Below are 20,179 nucleotides of genomic sequence, written 5' to 3'. Positions count from 1 at the left end.
CCACCCTGAAGGTCTCCCTCCCTCCTGCTAAATTTCTTTTAGAGTCACATTCTTTTAAGAACGAATGTAAATATTACGTCGACCTGCACAGCTTATCCTTGGGAGTTTGCAAATAAAAATAGAAGTTCGTATCCCCCACCTCCATGCACGCAGTTTCTTTTTCAGCTGCATTATAGCACCTCCTTCCCTAACCCCAGCTAACCCGTGGGCTTCCGTTTTTTAAAAAAATTTTAAATTTTTAAAATTTATTCATTATGAAAGAGAGAGAGAGAGAGAGACAGGCAGAGACACAGGGAGAGGGAGAAGCAGGCTCCCTGCGGGGAACCTGATGTGGGACTCGATGGGGACCTTGGGATCACGCCCTGAGCTGAAGGCAGATGCTCAACTATGGAGCCCCCCCTGCCCCGGGTGCCCCAAGCTGGATACTTTAACAACCCACTTTCTTTTTTTTTGTATATTTTTTTTATTGGAGCTTGATTTGTCAATACATAGTATAACACCCAGGGCTTCCTAACTTAAGGAGCTTGTACGCGGGAAGACCTAAAGCGCTGCTCACTCAGGCCGAGGGGCGGGGCCAGAGGCGGGGGCGGGGCCAGAGGCGGGGGCGGGGCCAGAGGCGGGTCAGGCCGGCGTCCCGCCCCCTCCGCGAGCCCCGCCCCCTCCTGAGCCCCGCCCTCATCCCGCCCCCGCAGCCTCGCGGGAGTTAGCGGAGCCCCCGGGGCATCCCCGGAGAGGGCGAGCCCGGGAGGCTCCCGGGGGGCGGCGGCCGGTCCCAAGCCCGCGGCGGCGAGGGGAAGGCCCCTGCTGGCGGGCGGGGTCCTGGCGCTCCCTTGCGGACTGACCCGGTTCCTCGAGAAGGTAACGACAGCGTCTCCGGTGTCCGCTCCTCGGGCCGGGGCCGCCTCCCCCGCGGGGGCCGCCTCCCCCGCGGGGGCCGCCTCCCCCGCGGGGGCCGCCTGGGGGCGCTGGTTCCGAAGCCCGCCGGGCCGCGGAGCGCCTTCGCCAGGCCCCGGGGTGCAGCAGCCGCGCCGCGAAGCCCGCCCCCCGCCGCGAGTGTGCTCGGTGACCTACGCGGGAAGATCGCTGCCTTCTCTCTGCCGAGGACCGTGTCTGTGGCCGCTCACCCAGCCCGCCCTCTTCGGCCCGCTGGGACTGACAGGTCCCTGAGGTCTCCAAAACTACGAGATCGAAGAGGAGGAAGAGTCTGCATTCTCTACATTTGCCTTTGGAGAATGCAGGAATCAGAGATTTGGCCCCTGCGACTGATTTTAAGTGTCCCTCCGAGTGTCCCGGGGTGCAGCTTTGTGGAGACTCCGGAGGAAGACTCTGGTCTTGGGATTGGGGTCCCACAGCGTGGGTGAGAGAGGGGTTTGCTTTTTTGGTTTTGGTTTTCCTCTTCGGAGCTAGGCGAGGAATCGCATCTAGTGAGGGTCTGCCGCAGAAGCAAATCTCAGCCAATGTTGAGGTAATACCCACTCTTCTGTTATTCAGCTACCCTTTCCTTTTTTTTTTGATTATTTATTTATTTATTCATATATATATATAGAGAGAGAGAGAGAAAGAGAGAGAGAGAAAGAGAGAGAGAGGCAGAGACACAGGCAGAGGGAGAAGCAGGCCCCACGCAGGAGCCCGACGCGGGACTCGATCCCAGGTCTCCAGGGTCACACCCTGGGCTGCAGGGGGTGCTAAACCGCTGCGCCACCGGGGCTGTCCCCTTTCCTTTTTTATTAAAAAAAAAAAAAAAAATGGAGTTTATAACTAACGTCCAGTGTTATATTACTTTCAGGGGCACAGTATAGTAATTCAACTATTCTGCACATTCCTTAATGCTCATCAAGATAAGTGTACTCTTAATCTCCTTTATCTAGTTCACTCATAACCTCCTCTTACTTCCCCTCTGGCAATCACCAGTTTTTCTCTGTTTTTAGGAGCCTATTGTTGTCTTCTTTAATTGTTTATTTCATTCTTTTTAAAGATTTTACTTATTTATTCACGAGAGACACAGAGAAAGAGAAGGAGGCAGAGACACAGGGAGAGGGAGAAAGAAGCAGGCTCCATGCAGGGAGCCCGAGCGGGACTCGATCCCAGGTCTCCAGGGTCACGCCCCGGGCTGCAGGCGGCCGCTAAACCGCTGAGCCACCCGGGCTGCCCTAATTGTTCATTTCTTAAATTCCACATAGGTGTAAAATCATATGGTATTTGTCTTTCTCCATCTGATTTACTTCACTTAGCATTATACCCTCTAGGTCCATCCATGTTGTCACAAATGGCAAGATCTCATTATTTTTTATAACTGAGTATTATTCCTTTGAATAGATAAACCACATCTTTATCCATTCATTTATGGATGAACACTTGGGTTGCTCTTGTAAATAATGCTGCAGTAAACATAGGGTTACATATAACTTTTGGAATTAGTGATTCTTTTTTTTTTTTTTAATTTGGGTAAATACCCAATAGTGGGATTACTGGGTCATATGGTAACTCTGTTTTTAAGTTTTTGGTTTTTGAGGAACTTCCATACTATTTTCTACAATAGCTGCACAATTTGCATTCCCACCAACAGTGCACAAGGGTTGCTTTTCCTCCACATCTTTGCTGATGCTGCCCCCTCCCCCGCCCCCATCTTTTTGATTCTTGCCATTATAACAGGTGTGAGGTGATAGCTCAGTGTAGTTTTGATTTTCATTTCTCTGATGATGTTGATCATCTCTTCATGTCTGTTGGCCATCTGTACATGTTCTTTGAAAAATGTCTATTTAGTTCTGCCCATTTTTAAAATCAGATTTTTTTTGATGTTGAGTTGTGTAAATTCTTTATGTATTTTTGATACTGACTCCTTATCAAGCATATCATCTACAAATATCTTCCCCCATTCAGTAGGTTGCCTTTTGTATTGTTGATGGTTTCCTTTGCTATGTAAAGCTTTTTATTTTGGTGTAGTCCCGATAGTTTTATTTTTTATTTTTTTATTTTTTTTTTATGATAGGCACACAGTGAGAGAGAGAGAGAGGCAGAGACACAGGCAGAGGGAGAAGCAGGCTCCAAGCACCGGGACCCCGACGTGGGATTTGATCCTCGGTCTCCAGGATCACCCGCCCCCCCCCCCCCCCCGCCCCCCCCCCCCCCCCCCCCCCCCCCCCCCCCCCCCCCCCGGGCCAAAGGCAGGCGCCAAACCGCTGCGCCACCCAGGGATCCCGCTGATAGTTTATTTTTGCTTTTGTTTCCCTTGCCTGAGGAGATATATCTAGAAAAATGTTTCTATAGCTGACATCAAAGAAATGACTGCCCATGTCTTTTTCTAGAAGTTTTATGGACTCAGACCTCACATTTAGGTCTTTAATCCATTTTGAGTTCATTTTTGGGAATAGTATAAGAAAGTGGTCCAGTTTCATTCTTTTGCTTAAAGTTGTCCAGTTATCCCAACACCATTTGTTGAACAGACTTTTTCCTATTGTGTATTCTTGACTCCGTTGTCATGGATTAATAGGCCATATATGTGTGGGTTTACTTCTGGGCTGTCTATTGTGTTCCATTGTTCTATGTGTTTATTTTTGTGCCATTACCATACTGTTTTGATTACTATAGCTTTGTAGTATATTTTGAAATCTGGGATTGTAATACCTTCAGCTTCATTCTTTCTAAAGATTGCTTTGGCTACTCAGGGTCTTTGTAGTTCCAATCAAATTTTAGTATTATTTGCTCTGGTTCTATGAAAATGCTGTTGGTATTTTGATAGGGGTTTCATTAAATCTATAGGTTGTTTTGAGTAGTATAGACATTTTAACAATTTGTTCTCCTGATACATTCATTTGTGTCATCTTCAATTTCTTTCACTAATATTTGATAGTTTGAAAAAAAATATTTGATAGTTTGTGGAGTATAGCCTCATTGGCTAAGTTTATTCCTAGATATTTTGTTCTTTTTGGGAAAATTGTAAATGGGATTGTTTTCTTAATTTTTTTCTGCTACGTTCTGCTATATTAGTGTATAGAAATGCAACAGGTTTCTGTATATTAGTTTTGTGTCCTGTGACTTTATTGAATTTATCAGTTCTAGTAGTTTTTTGGAGGAGTCTTTAGGGTTTTCTATATATAGCATGTCATCTGCAAATAGTGATAGTTTTGCTTATTTTTTACCAACTTTGATGCCATTTATTTCTTTATCCTGTCTTGTTTCTATAGCTAGGATTTCCAGTATTATGTTGAATAAAAGTGATGAGAGTAGATATCCTTGTCTTTTTCCTGTTCTTAAAGAAAACTCCCTGTTGTTCACACCCATCCCTATTCTTTAATGACAAACACAAAAAAGGTTACCCTTACTTGATTTTGAACTTTGAGAAAATGTCAGATAAAAATGATGTGCACATTTATCTAGGCAGTCACCTGGATGTGGAATCTTTAGATTGCCCTTAACTAATGTTTGAATAGAAGTCTCAGTTGTGGATACCTTACAGCACTTGGGCAATGAGACACCTGATATAGGTACTTCTGAGGACACAATAATAGTAACATAACATTTATTGAGCATTTACTATGTGCTATGTGTAATTCTAAGTGAATTATATATATTATGTAATATAAAATGCTATTCTGAATGCTTTCATCCATTATTACTAAGTTTTGACAAGCATATAAAAGAGCTGCTATCATTAGTCCCACTTTATGGAGGAAAACTGAAAAAATTTTTCAGGTAGGTCGGTGCCTCCATTTTCCAGGTGTTATGAGTATTGGCTGCCAACAGCTCACAGCTGTACCTTCTCTCAAGAATTGCCTCTTGATGAAGCTGCCCTGCCAAGAAATGCCCAGGAGGGTGAATCCCAAGACTCCCAGGTGTGGCCTGTGTGAAAGGATGACAGATATTGGGGGTACCTCCTGCCTTAAAGAGGAACCCTTTTGCCATGTCATTTCTGCTCTACAGCAACCAGTGGATCAAGCTGGGGTGGACTGCAGCTGGACCCACATCTTTCCCTTACTTCTTTCCTTTTCCTCATCCTGTTTACTTCACTTACAGTTTTTACCTGAGAACCTCAAATCATTTGCAAAAAAATCCTCATCTCAAGCTCTGTTTCTGTGAAACCCAGCCTATACAACTACTCTTTTACATTGGGTTGTGAGGTTTTCATAGTTTTATTCCTTATTCACTAGACATATGTATTTCTATGAGAAGACCGACAATCCACTGTTTCAAATATGTGTCAGATGGCTTTCTCTTTTTATTAACATAATGAAATATATTACAGGAGCTTTGCTGCTAATCTAGTGCTTTACTGTGTAAAGAAAATGATAGAATGACTTCTCTTCTTGGTCACTCCTGACTGTGGGAGATACACCTTTCCATCGTAACCCTTCAGCCCAAGATTGCTACCTTGTGGTGTAGCTCAGACATGGTTAGGATATTCGGAGGCACTGTCAAAAGCTCTGGCAAAAGCAACTCAGAGGGAACACAATGAGAGCAATAGTTTTATATGATCTGGCATTCAAAACATAGTTTTGTCAGCTTTGCTTTATGCTCCTGCTCAGCCTCTATAAATCTCTTTCATCAATGTCTTGAGATCCTAGCCAGACCGGGTTCACAGGTATCTTTCTCCTCTCACTCTTTGGTACTTTCTGGAGGATTCTTAGGGCACAACACTGATGGCTTAGCTTCATATGGCCCTTGATCTCAATGGTCTAGATCCTCTCTGCCCAATAGAAATATAATACAAGCCACAAATGTGAGCCACTTATATAATTTTAAATTTTCTAGCAGCCACATTGAAAAAGGGGAGAAAAAAAGGTGAAATTATTTTTAATAATGAATTTTTAGGCCATATCTCTAAAACGTGATCATTTCAACAGGTAATCTATATGAAAATTATTGATGAGATATTTTACATTCTGTTTCATACTAAGTCTTTGAAGTCCAGTGGGTATTTTACACTTCTAGCACACCTCAATTTGTACTAGCTCTATTTACATTTTGGACAGTGCCAGTCCAGATATAGCATCATGGCTTGCATCCAAAATTAATTAAGTGTTCTGGGGATTAGAGGAGGAATATTATTTTTATTCTGGACACACTGAGTTTGGGTAAGCATTCCTGTGGACAGTGACAGTAGGCTTTTGGAAATGTAGTTCTAGAGCAGCAAGACAGCATTTTCCAACTTAATTTGTCAGAGCAACATATAACTGCCTTCATAGTAGGCTACCCATTTCCCCTTGTTTTTTGAATCCATACCTTAGAGTTCTTTCCCAGACCTAACTTGCACATGAACCTGTATATGATCTACTCCAATTTATCTCCATGTTAGATTGTTTTCTTATACATGTACTCTATACTTACTTTTATTTTTTTTTAAATATTTGTATTGTCTTCCCTTTGGGTACATTGAAAAGAGTTGAGCAGAAGAATGAGCATTGTTTTACTTGAACATAAAGAATCATTCAGCATGAGCAATCATTCTAAATATAATTTGGTTAGTATTTTTTATCTATTTTAATAGCTATGTGGTTTTAAGAATAGCAAAATCTGTAATATCTTAAATTTTTTTCTAATATAAAAGTGATGACTAGTAATGTTATCTCCTTCACAAAAGTGTGTTTTTTTGTTTTGTGTTTTGTTTTTATGGTGGCAATACTCAGTGTTTCAAGGATATGGGGAAATGGACACTTTCATCCATTGCTGGTGGAAATGTAAATTTCTTCAGGGATTATGGAGGGCAATTTGACAATGTATATACAATTCAAAATGTGCATACCTTTGTCTCTGCAGTTCTAGTTTTAGAAATTTACCCCATGAGAGTAATTGGATTAGTGCACAAAATCATATGTGCAGGAATGCTGATCCTATTATAATTTATAATTTTTAAAGGAAACAACATAATTTCAACAGCTATTTATTGGGTGCCTACCTCTGCTGGGCATTGTAGTAGGTACGGGCTATAGTAATTAATCAGATATAGTTAGTCCCTGCCTTCATGTAGTTTATGGTATAGGAAAGACGACAGCCAATTAAACATTCATTAGCATTAGCATTCCAGTGCTAATGGTATGCACTGTGGTTGAAATGCATATAAAGGGAACTGAATGCAGACATGGTGAAGCAATGAATAAGAGTTAAGTGGACTTTCATTAGATTTTCACTTTTAAATGTAAGCATAAGACTTATATAATCAGAAAATTGTAGCTTTTTAAAAATTGGAAATAAGATAATACAAGTTAAGTGTAGGAAATTTGGCAGTTATAGAAAGGTTATAAAGAAGAAAATAAAAATGACTACAAATTCCATCCCTAAGATGACAGATGGTCAGTTGTAACAATTTGGTATATATCCCTCCATTATTTTTTTCTTTTTCGATTTTATTTATTTATTTGACACAGAGAAAGAGAGTGAACACAAGAGAGGGAGCAGGAGAGGGAGAAGCAGGCTCTCCGCTGAGCAGGGAGCCCAATGCTGGCCTCTATCCCAGGAATCCAGGATGATGATCCAAGCAGAAGGCAGATGCTTAACCCACTGGGCCACCCAGGTACCCCTCCCTCCATTTTTTTATATGCATATGAATGTATTGGCTCTTTTCACAGTGATACATGTTTCATAGATCTGTTTGAAATTTTAATATATTTAATATTGAAAATAATTTGAGCTTACTGCTTATATATATATTCTATCATAAAGTGAAATTTAATTGTGAAAATTACAGTTTATTATGCTTCAGAGAGCTAAATTCCTATATTTAGCTCCTATATATTTGGGGAATATGTTGGCATCAAATAATTCACTTTTCTCTGTTCTTAAAAAATTTTGATGCAATTAAATTATTAATCATATCAATAATATTTTTCTTCTGGTTGCTGCATTCATTTGAGATTATAGGGTCAAACTGGTTAAAAGTTCATTTTTCATGAGCTCATGTGAATAACATTCCATTAGAACCGTGCTAGCCAGGATGGGAGTGTTAATTTGCTTTACATTATATGATGTAGTTCCCAATGTCAGCAGGAGGTATGGTGGAGCAAAGTTACTTGACTTAATTATTATGTATTGTATCATCTTTGCTATATTGCTTTGTACACTACGGTGCTGCTGTCATTGATTCTTTTTTTTTTTTTTTAAAGCTGCTAAAAACCAGAAGAATTAAGTTAGCAAATTCTGTATGTCATTCATAGGTATGTTAAATAACCAAGAGAGTCTCTTGCATATATAGGAAGCCTACAGATATAAACTACTTTCATGAGTTAATACATGTAAAATGTTTGGAATAGTGCCTGAAACATACTAAGTGCTCAATAAATTATTATTATTATTACTACTACTGTTAATAGCAAAGAAGTTAACAGAATAAGTCTTGGAGTATGTTAGATCTATGTTCAGATTCTCATCATTGAGTATGGAGTGTGAAGAGTAAACTGATATCAAGATAATAGAGGGTGATCACACTTTTTATGTTGATGCCCAAGACCTGGAATATAATGTTAAAGAAACATAGTCTAGGGCAGCCCCGGTGGCGCAGCGGTTTGGCGCCGCCTGCAGTCTGGGGTGTGATTCTGGAGACCAGGGATCGGGTCCCACATCGGGCTCCCTGCATGGAGCCTGCTTCTCCCTCTGCCTGTGTCTCTGCCTCTCTGTCTCTCTCTCTCTCTCTCTCTGAATAAAATAAATAAATCTTAAAAAAAAAGAAACAGAATCTATTGGGTATATAAACTCAACTGAACTGAGTTGCATTTTACCTTAGAGCATAACCCTTAGTCTGTAACACTATTTTGAAACTGAATTCCCTAGATGAAAAGGATTACTGAAGCTCTTGAATAGGTTTATGAAGTCTTTTTGATGATTGTGATCTCTAACTGAGTTGACATGAGATTGAACTAGATTTATGGGGTGACTCATATTCATAACTCAATAAATAGCTTTTCATCATGTAAACAATTCTCAACTTGTATAATGATTTTATTATCTTACTTATAAGTGAACTTGTCTATCTGTAACATCACCAGTGAATTCCATACTTGGCACTTCAATTGTTTTAAGTAAATCTATTTCTTAAAGTTATTTCAGCAAAGTTTATGTGTAAAGTTAAAATTACATAAAAATAACATGTTCCCTAGGCTATAAATCCTATCCAAATTTTTAGAAGAAATTGTGTATATGGGTACAGGAAGAATGCATTCAATGTAAATACACTTTGTTTTACAGAGCAAAGATTTCAAAAAGCTGAAAGTACTGATGTTCATTCAGCCCAAAGAAGCCAAGAAAAATCTCAGAGAGGTAAAGAAATAAAAAAGATTTTTTTCTGATATATGATTATTCCAATATATGAAACATATTATTCTAATATGTTATCATTATGCTTTTCTGTCATTTTAAACAAATACAGGTTAGCACTATAAAAGCATAATGCCAAATTATTTTTCTTATATTTCTATGCTCCTAATCCTTGTCTTGATTTTTAGATTTTAGGAAACAAAAAGAGGGTTGGAATATTTATATTTTCTTTTATATTTATATTTTCTTTTGGTTTGGTGAAGCTGTTCTTTTCTTTCATTTATTTTATCCATTGATTAAAGAAATATTTATCTTTGGGGTAATACTATGTGTCACATTTGAGGTATGTATTTGAGATCATTGATTTTGAATAAAAATAAATTTATTTAAGCCTATTAAAATGTTTTCTGTAATTTTAACTTACTAATCTTTGAACAAACTTCAGTGATCTGTTATATAGATATGTATTTCTGCCTCTGAGAGAGTAGGTGGACCTTCTCTGCTTCTATTAAAATTTTAATATACTTAGGTAAATTGGATTTACATTTGTCATTTTTTAGCCTTTAAAGGATGTTTTGTAAACCACCTATAAAGTAAAAAGAGGTATTGATTTTTAAACATTTTAAGATTATGAAGCATTTCAGGGTATCCTAAAAAATAAAGTGCTGTATTATAAGTATTCATCATCTTTGGCATCAGATGGTTCTAAAAGTCAATATTTTCTGTGCTTGTCAAATTGTCTTGAATCCACCTATGCCGTTTTAGCTTGGGAGAATCTAACCCTAGTAAATATCACAGCCATGGAAGTTCTTACTAAGAGCTGAAATTCTTGTGTGGGTACAGATAGTTCTCAACAGTGAATTTATAACTTGGAAAAATTAGTATAAACAAACATGATGGAGGTTAAATTTATCTTTCTCATGGAAACTATTTTAAGTAGAGAATTATGTTCCTGAAGGTATAAAAATAGATGTATTTACTCAACTCTTTATGAATCATAGACATACTATGAAGTATATAGTTTCTTGACTATGCATAAGGCAATAAAGATGGTATTAAATTACCAAGCACTTGTAATCTACTGGCAGACATCACCAGAAAAGGTATTCCAGGGTAAACAAGTGCTGAGGGGATTAGAGGATTCTGATGGCGGGATGGCTTTCTAGGGTCAAGAGCTGAGAGCAGGGCATCTTATCCAGTAAGTAGCACCCTGGCTTCTAATTATTGTCACCCCATGAACCCTTTGTGGGTTTTTTTTTTTTTTGCCTATTAACAGAAGTCATTTATTAATAGTTAATTTATCTCCCTGCTTTTACAAATAAAAAAGATGTCTGTCAATCAGCACTTTGGTTCATGCTGAGTTGCCATGATTCCAGCTATAGCAAATGAAAGTTATATTATTCTGGGCAGCTTTATTACAGGTAAATTAATGTACTCATTGATTTTTTGGAAATATTCAAAGTTCAAAAATTCCTGCTCACCCCTCGACCTCATTTAATTCTTTATGTAGTCCTAGAAGTGACACTTTGGAAATCCCTGTTCTAGATGTTGTAAAAAAGAGACTAGTAGGGATGTATAGTTTGTATATAATCAGGTAGGAATAATTCAGGGAATAAAAGGACTGTAAACCAGATAATATCCCCTGCATTGTCCTAAAGATAGTTGTGTACCTGAATGCTACATGCATTTTAGGTAAGGAGAAAGTGCTGAGGTGAACATAACTGCATTCTTTATGCTTTAAGCATCTTTTTACAAAGTGCCAATTACCAACTTCCATTTGCTTCATCCCACTTCCATTTGCTTCATCCCACCTCAGTCATCCACCCACCAGTGCTAATCTATATCCATGATGCAGTGGCTAGGAGGAGGAAGGGATTGATTCTTCTTTGTGTACTCTGGGGTCTGCAGCTGGTTGTGTAGGGCCATCTCCTAGAGCAACAATGAGACAGATAACCTAACCAAATTCCTGGGAGATTTTAGTTTGGGCAACTTATATGTTCAAACTGCACAGGTGAGTTACAACTGGTTAATACCGATATGTTTTTATTTTTAGTTTAAGTCATCTGGGAGTGAGACCCACTGATTTCAAGTACTGAGTGTAAGCCCGTAGTTTTACCTGAAGCTAAAAAAAAAATTAAACTTTTTATTTTGATAATTTTAGATTTACAGAAGAGTTTTAGAGATGCTACTGATAGTTCCTATATACTCTCTACCCAGCTACCTGTTAACTACATGTTAACATTTCATGTAGTCATGGTACAGTGATCAAAACTAGGAAATTAATTTTGGTTCAACAAATGCAATTAACTACAGACTATTTGTATTTCTGTTATTTCAGAGGTATTTCAGGCTTTTTTTCTGTTCCACAATTCAGGTCAGAATACCACACTGCCTATAGTTGTCACATCTCCTTATTCTCCTTCAATCTGTGACAGCTCCTGAGATTTTTTTTGTCTTTAATTACTTTTGAAGAGTACTGGTTAGATGTATTGTAGTGTGTTCTTCAGGTTGGGTTTGCTTTTTTTTTACATGGTAAGACTGAGGTTGCAGATTTGGGGTAAATGAAATCAATATCTTATTAATGGTGATCTTAGCCTTTATCACTTGGTATAGGTTGTGTGGCCAGGTATCTCCACTGTAAAGTTTCAATTTTTCTCTTTCCATACTTGGTTCTTTGGAGCAAGTTGCCAAGTCTAGACCACTGGAGTTATTAAGTCCAGTCTAGGGGATCTAAGACCCATCTCCTAGAGGGAGTATTTAAGAAATTGGAGACATATGTTAAAAGCACCACAGTTATCACAGTTATTAATAAATATTTGATGAGAGATATTATGAGGCCATGTGGATACCCTGTTTCTCTCTAAAGTTTCACTTACAAATTTTAGTATTCATCAGTGGATGTTGCCTGTAGCAATTATTACTTTGGTACTGTGAAAACAAATAATGGAAACCTCATTAAAGATGGAGTCCAAAAATCCTGAAGGGGAAGCTCTCACACACTATCACTCAGACCATAATCAGGAGGAAACTTAGATATGTAAATACCCCAGTACAAGGAAGAGTTTCACCTTGTCCAGCAACAACCCAGCCATTGAAAACTGCCACATTCTGCTGTTGAAAGGTGTTGCTACCCTGAATCCTTTGAAAACAGCCCCTTCTAGCTTCTTCCTTTCCTCCATAAAAGCAGACCCCCCTCTTCTGTTCTCTGGACTTGCCTATCATTCTCCATAGTTTGCTTGTCCCGCACTACGATTCTCTGCTATTCTTGAATAAACTCATTTTGCTAGTGCAATGACTGGCTGTTTTTTTATTTATTGGTTTGTTTTTTTAAAGCCAACAGCTAATGATGATGTTCCATTTCCCCCTTTCTTCCTGTAATTTAATTCTTCTGTAGGAAGAATTGCCTCTTTTCATTTATTCACTCACTTGTGTATTTGTATCAGTATAGTCTCAGGGATATTTATTGACTTTTGGATATTTATTTATTTATCTATTTTTTAAAAATATTATTTATTTATTTATTCATGATAGTCACAGAGAGAGGAGAGAGAGGCAGAGACACAGGCAGAGGGAGAAGCAGGCTCCATGCTGGGAGCCTGACGTGGGACTCGATCCTGGGACTCCGGGATCGCGCCCTGGGCCAAAGGCAGGCGCCAAACCGCTGAGCCACCCAGGGATCCCCCAGGATATTATTTTATTTTTTGGGTTATAATTATTATCATTGTTTATTGCATTGTTCAAATTATCCCAGATCTGACCATCAGGTGCTCCTAAGAGTTAGTTCCTGTGTCACTTCAAGGAACCCATATCTTGTTTTCTTTTTAAGCACTAACTTACTTTCTGGCACTCTAAGATGCTTCTCCTGGCTTTTCTCTTGTGTTTTCTGTGCTCTAACCCAAGAATCTATAATTTTTTAAGAATTGTGGATCCTTTGATTGGAGAATGATATTTAGAAACCCGAATCTGGCCTTTTGGTGTTCTTGTTGCAACTAGAGAGTCATTATTTCTAGACCCTCTCAGTGTGTAGAGCTAGCATATATGTTTGTATGTATTTTAACCCTGTATCTATTTCTTTATATATTCATCTGTGTATATATATTAAAATAAACATTGGTTCATACTGGTATCTTTAATTCCAGACTGTTACCACGGGGTTTATTCTGGCATTCCCCTTTGCTTGTTTGTAATTTCTTTCTTTCATAGATAACAAACCTGGCTGTCATTGTCTGCAATATATTTACTTACTTGTTCAATTCTAATATGTGTGGAAAGTAGTTTTAGAATTGCTAAACTGGACCTGTGTGAGATACATATTTACCAACTAGAGTGCAGTGTTTTGTTTTTAGCCTTCTGTCTTTTTTTTAAATTTATTTTTTATTAGCCTTCTGTCTTTAGCCTTATAGTATCAAAATTCTATTATACAAAGGTATTTATCCATGAAATCAGGGATCAGCAGGTAAGTGGATAAACAAACTGATATATACAACTAGGCAATAAAAAGAAACCATTGATTCATGTGAGACAGGGAGATCTTAAATGAATTTTGCTTAGTCAGACATAAGAAGCAATGTATTGTGTGATTCTATTTATATGATATTTTGGAAGGCAAAACTGTAAGGAAAGAAAAGAAATCAGTGGTTGCTAGAATTGAAAGTTGGAGAATGGGTTACCTAGGAGTGGAATTGCTGGATCATATGATAATTTTATAGCTTTTTTAGTAACTGCCTAAACCGTTTTCCACAGCAGCTGCACCATTTTACATTCCTACCAACAATGCCCAAGGGTTCCAGTTGTTCCAATTTCTTCATGTCCTCTCCAGTACTTGTTGTTTTTGCTTCTTTACTTTTTTAAATTATATCCATCCTAGTAGGTATGATGTAGTAACTCATTGTGGTTTTTATTTGCATTTCCCAAGTGACTAAGAATGCTAAGCATCTTTTCATGTACTTATTGGTCAATTGTGTATCTTCTTTGGAGAAATATCTATTTAAGACCTTCACCTATTTTTGAATTAGCTTGTCTTTTGTTACTGAGTTGTAGGAATTCTTTATGTACTCTAGATATTAAATCCTTGTTAGATCTATAATTTGCAATTTTGCCTCATTCTATATGTTATTTTCCTTTCATTTTCTTGATAATATCCTTTGATACAAAAAAGTTTTTAATTTTGATGAAGCCAAATGTATTTATTTTTTTGCTGCTTGTGCTTTTGGTGTTCTATCTAATAATCTATTACCACACCCAGGGTTCAGCCCTATGTTTTCTGGTTTAATAGCATTTAGGTCTTATATTTAGGTCATTGATCCATTTTGAGTTAATCTTTCTATATGGTATGAGGTTATATGAGCATATATTTATTTTTAGACCTTTGAAAATGCAAACATTTTAAAGATTTAGGAGTCACATTATAGTTTTTTCTTAAAAATAGCAGGCAGAAGCAACATTAACCTATATTAAAACTTAATCTTTGGGAAGAGGGAAAAAGACATGTTTGAATTTCTCACTGTTAATATCTTTCAATGAAAGACTCCCAGGCATTATCAGGTTTACTTTTTTTCTGACCTGTGATTTATTCTGATTGCTTTGCTGAGCAAGCTAGGTTCTGATGAGTTCCTTACCAGTTTCATCACAGAGGTAGGGAGCCTAACAGCATGGATTTTCATGAGTATTTGGGAAGACCACTTCCTCACTATCAATGTCTCCTTCTCCTTCTCTTCCACAGGAGAAGTTTTGCTCTATTAGGATCATGCCAAATTCTCATGAATCCAGATAAGGAAGATGTTTTTTTAAAAGATTTATTTATTTACTATTTTAGAGAGTGAGGAGGTGTAGAGGGAGAGAGAGAATCTCAGACTCCCCACTGAGTTTAGAGCCTGTCATGGCGCTTGATCCCACTACCCTGAGATCATAACCTGAGTTGAAATCAAGAGTCAGATGCTTAACTGACTGAACCACCCAGATGCCCCCCAGATAAGGAAGATTATAACTGCCAACGTCTACCACATAAAAAAATGGCTACACTTTGGAGAACATATAAAATCAACTCTAGTTTTTGTTATCAGAGGCTTTGCAGGGATCTGAGCTAATACAGACCCTCATAATCATTTTCTTTTAACTCTTCTCTAAGCTATTATTTGTTTATTTTCTTTTTTTTTTAAGACTCAACTATATCTAAAGAAGAATAGGTCATTTCGTAGTTTGCAAAATGAAGTGCAGCTCCAACTTTGCCAGACAACATTCTATCAAGAGTAAGTGATGCAAAAATGTTTTATCTAGGACTGCTAAGAAAAACAGTGGCAGATAGTTTGTACAGTTTAACAATACTTAAAGACAAAAGACATGTTACAAATTCAATATTGATCAAGAGAAATATGTAGTAGTTTGGGATTTGTACTTGGAACTCTGTAATGTAATGATGAATTTTCAAACCACAAAAGGAGACTAAAACTGAAAACAGGATGAAGCCCAAAATTTATTCTAAGCAAGATAGCAAAACAATAAAAAAATGACTGGACAACTATAACAGTCCTCTTATTTATCTAGAATGAGAAAACATGCAAAATGTGTTAAGTAAAGTACTCTAAATTTTGTGATAAAAATCTGAAGTTGACACACAATTTGAGGCTGTCCAGTCTTTTGAACTTGACTGCATTTTGAAATGGTTACATTTTTGTTGTCCCCAGTAATGTAAACCCAACCATCATAATGAGGAATATAAAACCAAACCAAAACAATAAAACAAAAACCTACCCTTTCCAGTCCCTTTCCTCACCTTTCTTGTAGGGTCTGGATACATGATTTAGATTCTGACAGATGTATTTTCATGAAATTAATATATATGGGGGAAAAGGTAGGACATGGGGCATCCATTTTGGTGCTGCAGGAATTGGCAAAAACCACATGATTCTTTGTTCAGATGTGGTGGCTCCAATTTCCTGACTGTGATGGCAACAGTATGTTTCTGGGGTCTGTTTAGCATCTTCACCAAGTTGTTCCTGGAAGGTTGGCCAGAAACTATTTCACTAACCTTTCCAAAGATTCTGTAAACTAACTGATAGCTGTAGTAAATCCTTTCTTTCTTAAACCAGTCAGAGTGGATTCTGTTGTCTGCAATCCAGGACCCTATTTAATATAAGATCCACTGTGTATGTGAGTCTTTCTTGGAAAAAGTTAAATAATGTCGCATTAACAGAAAGTCTCATTTTATAAATCATGAATATTTAGAATGGAAAGTCACTTTTATTAAGTACCAGTTCTTTTTCTGTCTCTCAAGTAAATGTATAAATAAATAAAATCTTTCACCAGTTCAATGAATATTGATATTGATATTTATTCAAATTTACCCTTTTAAATGGAGAATAAAACAAAAAAATCCATGTATCTAAGACTAGTTAATGATGCACATAGATTCTTCTTATAGTGCAATATACAATATACATATATGGCCATATGTATATTTTTATAAACATTTTGATTTCCAAATGTGAAAGTATTAAATCTTTCTTTTTGTATTTCTAACAAAAATACTCTAATTTTTGTATTTGTTGAGTTAGAGCAATTGTTCATTTAGGCCTAACAAGACAAAAATTCTTAAGGAAGATGATGATTCCAATAAAACTGTAAATATTCACATATGCTTCAAGTATATGCTCTGGAAGTATAAAATTAAATGTTTTAGCATGAGAAACCTATTTAGTATTGGCATTCTTTCACATCACTCAACCAGGCTATTGAAGAATCATTCTGGAGTTACTGTATAATATAAAAGTAGAGTACAGACCCATGTGAATATTTTATAGTTTATTGTATGGGTGGGTATTCTTAAATTTTAATGCTGCAAAAGAAATAGGTAGCCCTGGAATCCTTGTGTCAATGAGATATAGAGGAGGTTGGTGATCCAATTAGTATAATGGGCATCTGGCAGCCAAATGATGCACTTCAAAACCTGGCTGAGAAAGACTGGCCCTCATCCACACTTTCGTAATATAGAGGAGAGAGAGAAAACAGGATGTGGAATCCTCTTGTTCTTTCTGTGCTGCTTTAAATCCAATAGAGTCCTTGAAAACCAGATGTTTTCTATTATAATGCTTTTCATCCATATATTACTTCTCCATTCCACATGACTTCTCCTTCCTTTTTCATACTTATCCTTGGCTTTACTTTAATGATTCCATGGTGGTCATGTTGACTATTTTCCTATTCTTAGTTCATAGAAACCACCATTATCTTAAGGATATTTCTATGATATGGCAGTTACTTCAGCAATTTTTAATCATTTTTCCAATCTGCAGATGCAAGTAGTGGTTTTTCAAATTGTTATCTATTAACATAAACACTAGAAAACCAGGAGTCTTCACATTTTAATCTTGTGGTTTTCTTTCCAAAGACAGTGAAAAATATAACATGGTAAAATTTCCTCCTTGCATTTTCTTCCTTTGGAACTAGAATCGTAATTCTTTAAATAAACATGTAACCTTACATTGAAATTTTATTCATTTGTATCATTATGCCCTTTATGTTGGATACAATCAGATATGAGCCTCTTGCGCTCCTATGTGTCTTGCTGAATGTGCCACAATCCCAAGGTTTTGGCTGTTCTTTAACCTGGGCCACTTCTCAGGATTGATTACATAGCTGGCAATCCTGAGAAGATAATACATTGTAGTTTTTGTATTACACCTGGTCTTCTTCCAGACAAACATACTTGCTTACTGCTTGTTATAAAAGCAGCAGATTCCCTAAGCTTAGGTTCTCCTCTGTGAACCACCCCTCTGCATATGCAGGCTCCATTAGGCCCTCCACATTTCCCTGTGGGACTTGGGCACTGATACAACTATATTGCTACTCCTGTTACTCCTTTTGCTGTAACTAGTAACATCCTTTGTCTCTGACTCAAGAGTCTCATATCTTCTGTCAGCATCCATAAAACTGGCAGGCTTACTTAGTTTGAATAGTTATTTTGGTAAGAGCTTTTCTGCTTCTAACTCTCCTTCACGGGATCAAACTTATTGAAGTAGGGCAAAATCCATGTTTTATAAAATACCTTCCTTTTGAACAATTCAAATCACTGTTATATATTATATTTTTCCCCTAAAACACTTTTATGAAGTATATAGATACAAGTTAATCCCATTTGATAAATGAGGAATTGGCGATAAAGTGATTTCCTCAAGATCACTTAATTCGTAACACATTAAATGCTGGAATTCAGGCTTTCTCACTGATAACACAGGGATTGGAGAGTCTGTAATATATAATACTGTCATTTTCCTTCTCACTAACATTCTTTGTAATAGTACCTGTCAAATTTAGAATACGGAATTTATAATTAGTATTCTTCCAGAAAGGAAGAATAATTGGTAGTATAATTACTAACTGAAAATCTGAAATTATTTAGACTTCCTAATATTTCATAAAACATATTCTGTTCCAACATTCATAAACATAACTCATATAAAAAACTAAATAATGTTTGCTCTTAGCCTCAAACACAGTGTTTCTCACAGTGCAATCCTCATCAAAATGATCTGGAGAGCGTCTTAAGACTATAGGTTGCACCCCAGACCTACTAAATCTGAATTTCTAGAGTATAAAGGATTTTGAGTATTTTTTTAAAAATCAGATCTCCCAGGTGATTTTTTTTTATGGCCATTAAAGTTTACCATGCATTACAATCAGGGAGAGATTGTTTCTATAGACTAGGGGTGGGCAAACCACCATCCTTTAGCTAAATACCTATAAATAGAGAAAAGTAGCAGATTTACAAAACTGTTTCTGAATATAGTACTTATGAAAAATCTTGATAAAATAAATGCAAATCAACACCAAATTTACGTTTCTCAGAAAGCCAAATGTCTTCCCTTACATCATCAATTTAGCAGTAGTGGTTTAAAAATGCTTATATTTTGTGAAATAGCAGGTTTATCTAAGGAATTCATTCATCTAGAGATCTTAGTTCTGTGGTTGTGCAACACCTCCTTTTGCCTATTCATAAATCCACTCAATATATATTCATTGAGTACCTACTTTCTGAGCCAAGCGCCATTCTAGGCACTGATGTTACAGAGTGTACAAGTTGGCTAGAATCCCTGCCTATAAGGTCTGTATTAGAAGAGGATGATAACTGCTTCTTAACAAAAAGTAAGATTCTTTATGGAGGAAGATAAAAGGATTTTGTTTGCGATCAGTGACTCCAAACTTGCCATTTTGCAGAAGAAATATGTTTTTAAAATATTTTTTCTTTCCAGATTTGAAGTTGAAAGTATGGTTCTAAGATAAGGACATGTACCAAAGGAATGCTGCTTGATTTTTGCTGGACACTTAAAGGTCATGTCAAGTAATACAAGCAGGAACAAAAATACCAACTCTGAAATTTTAAGTGACTTTGAAGAAGGTGACATTATAAAGTAAATATTGTCTGAGTTTCTCCGTCTCCCAGTATTATTTATTTATATCTTTTTTTAAAAGATTTTATTTATTTTTTTGAGAGAAAGAGAGAGAGTGAGCATGAGTTGGAGGAGGGGCAGAGGGACAAGCAAACTCCATGCTGAGTGGAGCCCAAGGCAGGGCTCAATCCCAAGACCCTGAGATCATGACCTGAGCTGAAGTCAGTTGCTTAATTGACTGAGCCACCCTGGTGCCCCTCATCATTTTTTATTTAAAAGAATTTTTAATTATATGTGTCATTGCATTAAAGTAATTTACATAGTACACTATAGTATTGAAATACTTCCGTATGAAATATTTCAGTAATTGAAGTCCTTAGACAAACCATATTTTTCCTCAAGGAAGAGCCAACATATAGCCTAATGTATATTTTGTCTAATATAGGATACACAAGATTCCTAAGTGGTTGTTATATGAATGATTGACCGGCTAAATGAGTGAGTTACAAACCATGTCACTTTAGAGGCTGAGTAGTATTAAAAAGTAAAAT

At 37.1% G+C, this 20,179-nt stretch overlaps 1 long non-coding RNA gene across 1 annotated transcript; it reads left to right on the top strand.

Annotated features, from left to right (window-relative positions):
• Positions 1 to 905: 905 nt before the first annotated feature.
• On the top strand, positions 906 to 19,675 carry LOC118351680 (uncharacterized). Its single transcript, XR_004807491.2, has 4 exons — positions 906 to 1,465; positions 9,175 to 9,246; positions 15,403 to 15,491; positions 19,491 to 19,675. It is a non-coding gene; the product is annotated as an uncharacterized LOC118351680 (long non-coding RNA).
• Positions 19,676 to 20,179: the final 504 nt, after the last annotated feature.

This window comes from Canis lupus, chromosome 13 (assembly GCF_003254725.2).
Source record: "Canis lupus dingo isolate Sandy chromosome 13, ASM325472v2, whole genome shotgun sequence".
Lineage (NCBI taxonomy): Eukaryota > Metazoa > Chordata > Mammalia > Carnivora > Canidae > Canis > Canis lupus.
This window is presented reverse-complemented; position numbering and strand designations above follow the sequence as displayed.